At 33.2% G+C, this 12,938-nt stretch overlaps 1 protein-coding gene across 3 annotated transcripts in view; it reads right to left on the reverse strand.

Moving 5' to 3' along the window:
- Window positions 1-12,688, reverse strand: part of LOC132561085 (protein FAM13A-like) — a 54,678-nt gene extending 41,990 nt beyond the window's left edge. For all 3 annotated transcript variants that reach the window (XM_060225811.1, XM_060225812.1, XM_060225810.1), the window contains exons 1-3: window positions 12,636-12,688; window positions 5,654-5,773; window positions 2,169-2,280 (exon numbers count right to left, since the gene is read on the reverse strand). The gene's annotated coding sequence lies outside the window, so the exon portion shown is untranslated. The remainder of the gene's footprint in view (window positions 1-2,168; window positions 2,281-5,653; window positions 5,774-12,635) is intronic.
- Window positions 12,689-12,938: the final 250 nt, after the last annotated feature.

Here is a 12,938-nt window from a genome sequence, read left to right on the forward strand (position 1 = left end):
TCTCCCTCTACCTCGAGACCCTTTCTCCCCTAAATCTTGCCTGTTCATCCCTATAACTTAACCTTCAAAGTCTACCTCTCGAGACCCTTTCTCCCCTAAATCTTGCCCATTCATCCCTACAGCTTAAACCTTCATCCTCTACCTTGAGACCCTTTCTCCCCTAAATCTTGCCCCTTCATCTCTACACTTTAATACTTCATCCCTATCCTCCAGACCTGTAAGCCCTCTCCCTAAATCTTGCCCCTTCATCCCTAACCCTTCTGTGCCACACCATGCCATGTAACCACTATGCCTCACCCTAACTCCACAAGACAAGACTGTTTACACATTGCCCTGGTAAACTAATCACTGTTGACTGGTAATGTCATTTTCTTCAGAGGAAAAGTTTCAACAGGAGTCATAAGGAAACAATAACTTCTTCCCATCTCTAGAAAGACTGCTTAGAACAGTACAGTGTTTACAGAGTGGTACATCTAAACAGTACAATGTAAAATCAACATTTTTAAATCTGTTAAAGATTTTGACATTAAATTTAAAAGGCATTATAAAAGTAAACATATTTTACGGATTTATATTCTTTTTGTTTTTGGATGCCTACCAGGTCAGATGGATATGATGGTTTCACAGGTGTAAATTTATTATGATAATGGCAAATTGCCATTTCTATCACCCTTGTAAAAGATCAGCAGAAATCTTGTCAGAACCAATTCCTGCTGGGCAAAAAATTATTTCTACTCAAAGTTTTTATTTAAACGGTAGACACAGAATCATATGCTGGATGGTGGCAAAGCTATTTTTGAATACACATTTGTTTGCATACTGTTAAATTCCTGTTGTTAAAAAATCCACTGGGTACATTAATTTCATTTGAGCTATAAAGGTCATTCCAAGAATCAATAACTCAATCAATATTAATTAATTTGTACAACAATTTCTACATATGTGTTTCAGCTTATCACCAATGTTAAAACTTTACTGGTTTTTTTTTATGTCAATAACCATTACCACTTTACATTCATTTGCCGGTTAATATACACCTGTATTATGATAACAATTACCGAGTGTAATTATTGTACCAAACATTACTTCCATCCATATAATGCTTCTATGTACTTTAATACAGGAAGTTGTCACACTTTTTAAGTCAAGGGATAACATGTAACCTTCTGCAGTAATCAGGATTCATTAATCACAAACATCAAATTTTAATCGTGATAATGATATATATACAACAAAGCAAGATATTCTAACATTTGTCAGAATATCAACTTTTGCAAGCAGTTTTTGTTTTCAGTGCCACAATTAACATAAAGGTATCCACACCTCTTTCCTATGTATACCTCCATCTCTTTTGTCATTGAATTAAAAATTTTCTATCATTATCAAAGAAATATTCTGTCAAATTTTTTCATCATTTTCCTCAACTCATTCCAATTTTCAATTTTTTTGTACCTTACTTTTCTTATTTCCTGCAATGACTTAATTTTGGTAAGCACAATCAAATAAAGTAATAATTCTGATGACTGTCAACATTTGAAACTTTTCAAATATCAACAATCGTGTTAGAATTATCTTAGACAAACTGCAATTCAAATTGAATCTATAATTGTACTTTAATCTTGTTGTACTATCTGAAATTTCTATATATAATTTGATATCAACTGTATCACTAAGTAGTCGGCCACTTGTGTTGAAACTTGTCAATATTTACATTTAAATATAAACTGATGTGTAACAGTGTTTAATCTATTGATGATTGTAGGTAGTGCTAAACTCAGATTATTCAAGGTCAATATCAGGTTATAAATCTGCTAGTCTTTCTTAAAAGTACCCTGATTACAAACTATATAACCTGTGCATAGGTACATATAAAAAAATACTAAACTTTCGCTTGATTTTTAACTTCAGTAATTTTGAACAGGCTTCAGCTTAAATTTAGAGTACATTTGTAATAAACATGAAATATAATGGAAGTCTTAATCTTACATTTAAGAAATCACAAGTGTAACCAACTGTACTTTCCATGTACCTATTTCAAACACTGAACCACGATCAATATACTTAGATGAAAATTTAGGTGAAAATGAATCTCACGCAAACTTCAAGTAATATATAGTACAAGTAATGATGTACCATGTAAGTAAATATTACATGCTATTTCTACTTACCATATTAGTTATGTCTGACATTGTTTTCATGTGGTTCTCCTGGTATCCTCTTGAGTTGGTATGTAGTTTCATTTCCTTCTATACTTGAACCATTGACTAGAGTTAGGTGTTTCTGCAAGAAAAGACGCAGGCAGACTTAAGGGTACATGTTTACATTACAAAGGTTACAGACTGAAGATCTAGAGACCGTATGTATATATTACCACATATCTGTTACAGGTTGTAAATAATCACATGTGGGCGTAAACACTGGTAAGGCATGTAATTTGGTTATAGATATAGGTGACAGGTAGGAACAGTACAGGTAGATATAACAGAATCATTGTAGTGACCATATAGCAGAACTTAAAATTACTTAACTTAGTGATGATATCTTATCATCTCACTGCCTTTATGGCACCTCTAAACGTGGCCCTTCAATGTACTTACTGGTACTGATTACTTACACTTTAGCAAAGTAAAATTATAGAAGTGTAAACGGTTTTCATTTTATAGCCATCTTTATTATTTTATGGTCACTCTTTTAAAGTCAGCTTAAATGATACTAGAAGAAATTCATCACTGGGAATGTTAATGAAAACATTATTCTCAGCTATGACTTTATATCAGGTAAAGCATGATTATGAATTCACGAAAATCTTTACTAAATTTCATTTCTAGTTTTGGCACAAAAGCCCCAATAAAATCTTAATAAAACAGAGGAGGTATTGAAATGCTCAAATGTTTTACCAATTAATTAAAACTTGTTGCCTCATTTTGGAAAAAAATGACAATGTGGGAAGGACATTTTCCAGAGTAAATTGCAAATTTTGTGAATTTGGCTAAATATGAAATAATTTCAATTAGGAATGTGGCTCATTCTCTGCTTCAAAAAGCTCTCTTTCAAAAACAAGAGGACCATGGCCCTTAACAGTCATCTGACAATCATGGAATAGATGGACAAACCACAGAATTTGCTGATAGCTCCCTGACGAAACAGATGAATTCAAATTCTGAACATTCCTTGAAAGAATCAGATACTCATAAATGGTTACACAATCATGTTACAAAATGGCCATTGTGATTAGCATGTTGAAGTTTTGATCAGACTGAAAAATCACAAAAAATCTTAACTCTCTTTTCCTTAATGAATCAAACTCCAAATATTTTTCTCATTGGTGTGAATGTAACTGGAGTTACATACCAAGAGTGGTTGAAATCTACCCAGGAACTAAGAAGGATTAACATTTTGGAGCAAAATGTTGTCTAACTTCTCCTTTTGAGGCCACCCCCCCCCCCCCCAAGTCCCCTGGGGAGCGGGTCAAACTAAATTTTTGAATTTAAAAATCATTTGTCAACCCTCATTGATGCTACATACAAAATTTGAATGAAATTCATTAAAGCATTAACAAAAAATAGCATTTTGAAGCAAAGAATTGTCTAACTACCCTTTTGGGGCCTATCCCAAAGTCCTTAGGAGTTGAAGCAACAATAGCAATAGGTCATCTGACCCAAGATAGTATAGTATAGGTAAAGTAAGCATCATGGAACTGTTATTGAATTGAGAGATAGGTCTAAATGTGAAGCCTCGGGTACTAAAGTAAAAACACTTGTAGTACCAGTGATACAAACTGTTGTAGTAGCCCTAGGGTTAATCAATCTTACTATTAGCTGATTTCTATTCTATACAATACAATGAAAGGTCAATACTGTAGTGATTCACTATTGTATTATTTTCTCTGGACCTTGACCGGTGTATTCACTTTTCCTTGTCTCACCTTACGGGTGAAATTGCAATGCAAAGCAATGAGATAACAGCACATAAATAAGCAAGACCAGCAAAGTAAGAGTAAAATAGCCATTTACCCCCTTATTGCAAGAATATATGTATATCTCAACCTTCAAGGAAAGATTATTGAGTAGTAAACACTTGACAAGCTTTGTGTTCACAAACTTGATAATCTTCCCCTCAGGTCAAAATCCTACTAACACACTCGAAAAAGATTCTACAAATCCTTGGCACCCTTTTTCAGATATACCATTGATCTATAACTAAAATGTTTCTATTCAAATCCTAACTTGCTGACAAACTGAAATTCTACCTGAAGTGTGACCTGATACCTAGAAAACGATCCACTGGTAAGATTGATCATTTAAAGGTTAGAGTAAGTTTATTTTTATGTATGAAATCTTATGACAGATGGATCAATATGACGGGTCCAGTGCCAACTGATACATCTGTGTGCATACAGTATACTGCAACTGGGATCAGGCAATGGCGGTAGTAAACAAAGGCCATTGACATGTGCATAATAAACCAACAACCATGTGAACATATATATTTAATAGTGGATGTTTTATTTACTGCTATCCTGATGGTTAATGATACCTGCTAGAACCAAAGCCTTGGCCTGGTCACCCTATAATATACAGTATTGTTTGGTGTTTTTAACCGAGATTTCATAATGTCGATCAGAGATCAAATTACTGGCATGTTTGAACACAGGCACTTTTTTTCCAGCTGACTGCTCTGCTTGCCCAACACCTTTGTTGACAAGATTAGAGAACCAGATTTATACCACACTATTACACACTTAATACCTGTAACAACTTACCACACTCTGTGACACTACCATATCTTATTCTGTATGCTAGGTATTAGATTTTGAATAATTCAGTGCCTTATGCCAATGCTGTATGCACACAACGCAGACTAGTTATTATAATTCATGTATACATTGAGATGAGATGTTATTATCATGAAATTATTTCAGAATGATTGCAATGCATGTGTTTGACAAATACATGGAATACATATACAAACTTAAATTAAGACCTCGATGGATTTAGAACATTTATTACAAGTACTAGAGTACTGATTTGGTCAGTGCATATCTGTATTATATGTGTAACTAATTCCAGAGGTGTAGAATTCCAATTCATCCTACATATTGTAAACATGTGTTAATGAGTAGTCATCAAAACTGAATGCTGAAAAAAACTTATTCTATCTAACCATTTTTACAAATCAATGGTTAAGTGCCTGAAAAGCTAGTTTATCAGTGCTATTGGATATTATATAGGCAGAAAGATAAGGCCTCAGATAACATGCATGTTAAGATGATACTATTACTACACAGGATAGTCCAAAAGAAATGATAAGAAGGAGGTATATTTAGAAAGGCCACATGACTGAAAAACAAATGGTTATGAAAATATGAAACTGAACTTGACTGCTCATGAAACAACATCATTGATCTTGATTGCAGTATAGCACTACCGAATTACACAATTTTTCTAAAGCAGGAATCTTTATGAATATGAAAATCTATTCAGAGTAGTAGTTTCTTTGCCCACTGCAGAGCGATCAAAAAACAGATATATTTTTTAATATCTAGAACAAAAGTTGGACAGTTTTTTTTTTCCTTCATTGTAAAAATATCCAATACTTTATCATCAAAGCTGTGATCTGGGGATACCTGGAGTTGTAATGAAATATACCTTACCTGGTGTTTACGGGAGGAGTGGTGGCAAACTAGTTATGGCTGCTTCAGTGACCTACAGGACAGAATGCGTAGTCCCAACATCCAGACCAATCAATAAATCCAGACACTCTGACACGAAATCTGCCAACAATTAGAAGCGGTTTTAGCTAATATATCCTTAACAAAAATCTATCTTCCTTTGCTCTATATCTATTGGTAGTCTTACTGTAGATACATGATGCTATAGCTATATATCATACCTAACAAGAGAAAGCAATAATTCAGTTGGTTTTAGTGCTGACCTTAACCACAGGTTCTTGGTTCAACGGTCTCTTTCTGCAGCGATTAATGCTTCACAGGAGGCTGAGAAAAAGACTGGTCTGTGCTACCTCGGTTGTGTCATAGGGTAAGACACTTTACCTAACTTCTCTAGATGGCATGCAACTGGCTTCCTGTCACCAGCTATTACAGAGGGCAAACTTCTCAAAATGACCCTGGCTAATAACAGGACAGAATACTATTACCTATTTCATAAAATAGTCTTATTTAACATCAGGAATAGATCATTTTGATGGCATACATTTACAGATTACATTGTGACATCACAATGTAGACCACATATAGATACGTATGGATGAAAGGACTTTAAGTTTGATGTGGAAAATTATGTCTTTTGCAATATTTGCCAAAACCATTGATCATGTGATAAAAGAATCTTTCATTAATTTCAATTACATAGTAATTTATAGAACAAGTGTAAAGAGATTTTTTTTCTTCATTTCAGCAAGAACTAGCCAATCCTACCTAACATCCCATCGAGAAATGAACCTTACCCAACAGGTATACCCAGAAAATCTGGCCCTCCTTTAAGTTCCAAATCCTTTGTCCCATGTTTATAAATGCAACGAACAATGACTTACTCCTGAAACATCATGTCTCGAGTCATAATGTCATTTCTCAAGCCCATTGATGACTGATTCAAATGTGGTCAGCATACAAAATTTTGTGCTTAACTTTAATTAGTTCTAGTAGAACTGATGATTTTTTTTTTTATTTTTTTTTTTAATTTGTAAATGTATAAAAATTGATAATTTTCATTCATTCTTCTAGCGAGAGGCCATGCAGGTCTGAATCTCTCATCTGTTGTGTTGTTTTTTCTACAAATATGTAACCCCATTTCGCAAATAAACCATTGTACAAAAATGTTTACAAATATGACTCAAAACTTACTGTTTATCAAAAAAGATGTTTACAGTTCTTATCACATATGACCCCATGACCCCTTGAAAGTAAGTCAAGGTCATTCATTTGAACAAACTTGGTAGCACTTCATTCCAGTAGGCTACAGGCAATGTATCAGTACCTGGATCCTTTAGGTTATTGAATATTCTGAAGAAGTTGTTTGAAAATCTTAATACATTTGATTCATGTGACCTTGAAAGTGGGTCAAAGTTATTTATTTGAACAAACCTGGTAGAAAGACAGTAAATGGGCATTTGTTTTCATAGATACAAAGCATCTCAGATGAATTGTTTAATCTCTGTTCTTTAAAAGTTTGATCTTATCTCTTCTCTGTTTTTGCTTTTGATGATATGAAATTTGAACATTCTTATTCAGAAACAGTGATAATCATCTTTAACTTGCCAAATCCAAGATAGTTGTCAGTCAGCCATCTTGTTTTTCTGATCAGACCCAAAATCAAATGGGCACAACTAGGAACCAATGGCAATCTAGATATGAAATTTAAGAAAGATCCATCACGCACCTCTGAAGAAAAAATCTGTATACTGCTTCTCATGAAACAGCCATGACAAACTTTATCAGGTGAAATCCAAGATGATCTCTTGTTAATCATTTTGCTTTTCTGATCTGTCATAAAATAAAACAGGCACAACTAAGGACCATGGGTAACCTACATATGAAGAGATTCATCCAGTGCTTCTCAAGAAACAGTGATGAGAAACTTTACTTGGTGACATCCAAGATGACTGGCTGTCAGCTATTTTGTTTTTGTGATCAGTCTAGACTGATACACTTGTATATATAGCCATAACATCATGTCTGTATCAGAAATCATTGGTAGGCTTTTAATAAAAACAATTAGAAATTACATTGTAATCAATTAAAGAAATGAAACTAATAAATGCTAAAATTGGAAAAATGATTAATCTCCGACGGTAACATTTTTCTAAAGAGCATCTTTCCATCACATGTTTGTGACTGAAACAGATTGTCTAGAACTGTCATATGCAATCGTATACGAGACAATTTAAAGACTGAAATAAAAATAACATTCTCCTGGATTTAATCAATCATACCTTTCAATATGATCATCACAGCAAGAACTTCTTAACTTGTATGGTTGCTTGTTAAGTTTACAATAGCCTGTTGCATCCTGGGATTGATAAGTCATTGGGTCGAATTCTAGAACTATATCTGTGCATAGACAATCTTTGGAGCCTCCCCAGCTAAATGAGTTAGTTAATTTCTATTTTGCGTTTTTGAAACACATCAATAAAATAAAGGATTATCTGTGTATAATTCATTTGCAAACTTATATCAAATGTTTTACTGACGATCTTGATAAATTGCCTTCCGTTGTCTGTTACATCAATTTCTTTTGGTCAACATAACATTTATCACATTGTAAGAAAGGGTAAAACATATTCTTGTGAGACTAATATTTGGATCAAACAGAAAAAAAATCATTGAAAATTGGCTCTGCTGCTTGCATACTGGTGTAGCTTATAACCAGGAAAATACGCTTTGTGTTTTCAGTTATCAATTACTAAATGTAAATTGGGATTCCCTTAATTAATGTACAAGAAACCATTGTACCAGAAATACAAGGAATCAGTGATGACAGACATCAAATAATCCCCTTAATTAATCACAGTAACTATATCATTGAAAAACTATTGATGTATTAATTAAAACATAATATTTGTTTACTTGCAAGGAAGAAATATAAAACCCTGCTTTGATAAAATCATATAATTTCAACATGCAAAGTACACTAACATCTTAAAGTATCCACAGGTTACAAGGACTTAATTAACATGTACAAAATGCATAGCCATCCTCAAAAGTATACTTGCTTTTATCATATTACTGTTACAAACATATAAAAGATATGTATAGAAAATGCATAGATACAAAAGGAACCCATCATTAATAGGTGTGTAATGTTTACTGAATGCAGGCCCCATAGACAGACATTGTTGATGTGATAAGTGGCTTTGAATGACTTCCAATCTTACACTGGACCATGTCCAACTTAACAAAGGGTCTGCAGTAAACCAATTTGCCAAAACTTACTTATTTACAAACCTTAACTCTAAATCATCGTTTAGTTTACGTCTTATTTCATTAAAGAATATTTCAGATTTTACCCGGCTAATTAATTACATCTTTAATTTAGTGCTATAAACTCAATTTTGCTATTTTTCATTTAATTTATAAAAATAACCTTTATTTTCATTTATTCTTGTTTTTCATTGTCAAAGCACTTTTTAAGAATAGCCTTACCATAATACATGCATGGAAAATTAAGTAATCCAGAACACATCAGCTGTCGCTTCACAGCATCATCTTTAAGACATGAACTTCCTTTCTAAGATTTTTAGCCACTTAACATCATACTTTGTTTGCTTCCTTTTTTTCAATAAACATTCATGTGCTGAAAATCAGTAACTGGTTACTCCATGAATTTTTTTAAACATGGAAGAAAATTTCACGCCTTATCATTTGAACCTTATCCTTTATCTTGTTCTTACACAGATTATAGTCATTATCATTAGAACCACAACCACATTGTCAACCAAACAAGCAGAAATGGAAGTTTTCACAACAGAAATCAAAATACTACCGATTATTTGATTAATTGAAAATATATCGTTTTTTAAGATAACTTGAATAAAAATCTCTATCTGAAGATAAGTTTTCTTTTTTTTTTTATTTTGCTAATTATCATATTAACATCAACAACAAGACAAGCGAGAAGGATACTGACACCAGCCATTGATTGATTATTACATGTGTATGTTCTTTAAATGTTGGATTTTCTCCACCTTTTCTTTTCTCCCTTCTGTTTTGCTCTTAATTTAATTATTTTCTTTATTTTTTTTTCAAATAGCAATAATAATTAATAATCTTTATTGGTCAAATCCAAGATAGTTGATTATCGGTTTGACATTTGCTTTTTCTGGTCAGTCCCAAAATGGAAAGTTCATAACTAGTGAGCACGAGTAAAAGTAATTTGAAAGAAAGCCATCCAGTATTTCTTAAGAAGTAGTCATAACACTGATCTACGAATGATCCAAGATAGCCACCTGTTGGCCATGCTATTTTTCTGGAGGGTCCTATGATAGACTACACACAACTAGGGACCAATGGAAACCTACACATGAAGTCTGAAAATGGTCCATCCAGTAATTTATAAAAAATATTCAAAACAAATCATTCATTAGCATATTTTTCTTATCAGTCCCCAAATCCAACTGATAATGGCACAACTAGGGACCATAAGGAATCTTGATACTAAAGTTGAGGAAGATCAATCTTGTACTCAAGAAAAAGCAATAAATTTCAAAAGTCAAAATCCAAGATTACACCCACCTGTTAGTTACTTTGTTTTTCTGGCTAAATTCAAAATTAGCACATCTAGACACTAACTAGACACTTACAAGGAGAACCTAGCACATGCAGTTTGAGGGGTCCAGCCATATTTGTCTGAAAATAACTGGCTGAATATCTTTAGTTTTCTGAATTTCTGCATAATTCATCAGAAATTTTAGTATGGATTAAAATGGAGGATAAATCATAATTTGTCCATTGTTTTATGTTTGACATGAAATTTGAAAACTGTGTACTTTTGAGCTTTACATATAACACTTTCAACATCAGATACAGGTATGTTTGCTTATCACAGAACAATCAAACTCTGTGTTGTCTGAACCTCTTCAATTAGGTTACACGGAAGGGGTCACATTCGCTTTTTTCACTTAGTCCCAAAATGAACTATGCACAACTAAGGACTTAATGAAACCAACATATGAAGTTAGAAAATAATCTATCAAGTCTTCTCAAGAGAAAATATCATTAACAAATTATAACTACCAAAATCCAAAATGACCACCTTTGCCATGTTCATTTTCTGATAATAATGAGCTAAAAAATGATACAGACTTTGGTAGCCAAATTATCACAGACTGGTCACACAGTAAAATCTTTGGATTATATTCCAAAGAAGCTGCCCATCATGATCAGATGATGGGATGGACCTGATCATGAGATGTACATTTCCTTCCACAGTTGGCCTAGCTCCATCCATGATTCATGATAACACAACTGCATATTTCACCCATTGCCAATAAAATAATCAATTAAGCTGTCCAGTTATGCTAAATTTGCAAAGCTGCAAACATATGTATAATAGAATCAACATTTACCAAAGACATGTTTTTTTTTCAATTAATGTTAATTATAAATCATATTAAGTAATCATACAATGGTCCAGATGAAAACAATGCATTTTATAAAAGGCTGAGTAACAAATTCAGATATCTAATAATTTGTCTACATCTGTTTGGTTGTTGGTAATGCATTCCCCAATAAAATGCTTCTGAAAGAATTTATTCAATTGAAATTAGAAAAAATATATATTGTATCATTACAGAACAAATTAAGAGAAATAGACAATAAAAGAAATTTATGAAATAATTTCTTTAGGAAATTCACAATGTCTTAAGCTAGATCTAATGGTCCATGATATCTGATTTTTTGTATTCAATGAAATATATGAAATAGACACAAATCTGGAAATTTGGTTAGGATTTGTTCCATTTTTGCTTAAGTGTAGCTACTTTTAATTTTCATTGTTTTGGTGGAAAATTCAACATGTTTCAAATTTTTCGTCAACTTTTCAGCAAGTGAAACGTTTCTCTAACCGAATTATTTATTCCAGATACCAACAAAGTAGTTTTTTAAAGACTGTTATGGTTAAATTATTTATGTTGGCTGAAGAGCGTCTGCTCATTGATACATCATAAAGATCATTTTTCAAACTATTTTCTTGTTGAATTTGTAATTTGGCAGAATAGGTAGCATGTTTCTAATTACTGAATTATCTGTATAATGACCTCATGTTAACTGACTCTTTGCCAGGGCCCATTCCTGGATCCTGACCGATGGTCTACCATAAAATAGGTAGGAAGCAATGGGCCAGGAACACAGATGTGCTCTCAAGCATAACGGTCAGCAAGGATTAACTCAGATGACACTAATTAGGTAATTGGGTAGTGTACTCATCTAGCTAGGCCTTGATTATGTGACCAGGTGATCAGTCTTACCTGTTACTGTTCTGATTTGACTAATAAAGTAACATTACTGATCATCTACATAATGGGATCTCTGAAAACAGGGTATTACCTCATTTTTTATCTATAGAATCGGGAGGCGGGACTAGGGAGTGAAAGTCTGGAAACTCCTGGCTAAATCGGGAAATTTTGGCAGGTATGCTGTATGCGACACACCTTGTTTCCACAAAGAAATCACATTCTGGAGTATATTGCACATTTGAAACACGAATATTCTTAATGAAAGAAATGTTATTTCTGCTGTCATTGATTCATGAAAATGTGTTTAGGACCTGTCAACAATTTGGCCACCAACAAAATAACATCACTTCAGATTAAATCAATATTATTTTTAAAATGTTTTCTCTCATTTCTGAGAGTGATTTGTGACCAGAAACAACATCTACCACTTTTATAAATGTTGCTTACATCTAACCGGTAAGTACAAAATAAATTAACAACTCCGTAAATTTTCGCGGTTTCATTGAATCAACGAACTGACAGCGAAATGGGCCTTATAGAGCCGATGTAAACATGACTCAGACTTTCACCGCCTTTTCAGACATTTTCTAATTTTTTCTGTTAGTTACGGTTATTTTTCAACATGTTTATTCTTGACACTACTATGTGCAAATCTTCATACTTACATTCAATGTTGAAATTGGTTTAAATCACGTAGATGTTAAACGGTCTACACCGACTGTTGGTATCCACAGGCACAGATATTTGTAACTTTGCAAATCAGCAAACGCAAGGTCAAGACCTATCCTGTTTCAGCCAATCGAATTCGTTGAAATCCGAATATTTTTCGTACCGTGCCATTAACGGTGATAGACTCATTTATCAATTTGACGAATATAAATGTATCAAATGCTTTCTTTTATATACGTTCGTCAACTTAAAAGAGATATGGGGCAGCCAAATTAAATGAAAAATAAGCTACTATTTTC

The sequence above is a fragment of the Ylistrum balloti genome, unplaced genomic scaffold, assembly GCF_031769215.1.
Source record: "Ylistrum balloti isolate Yb309-2 unplaced genomic scaffold, AGI_CSIRO_Ybal_v1 Utg371144, whole genome shotgun sequence".
NCBI lineage: Eukaryota > Metazoa > Mollusca > Bivalvia > Pectinida > Pectinidae > Ylistrum > Ylistrum balloti.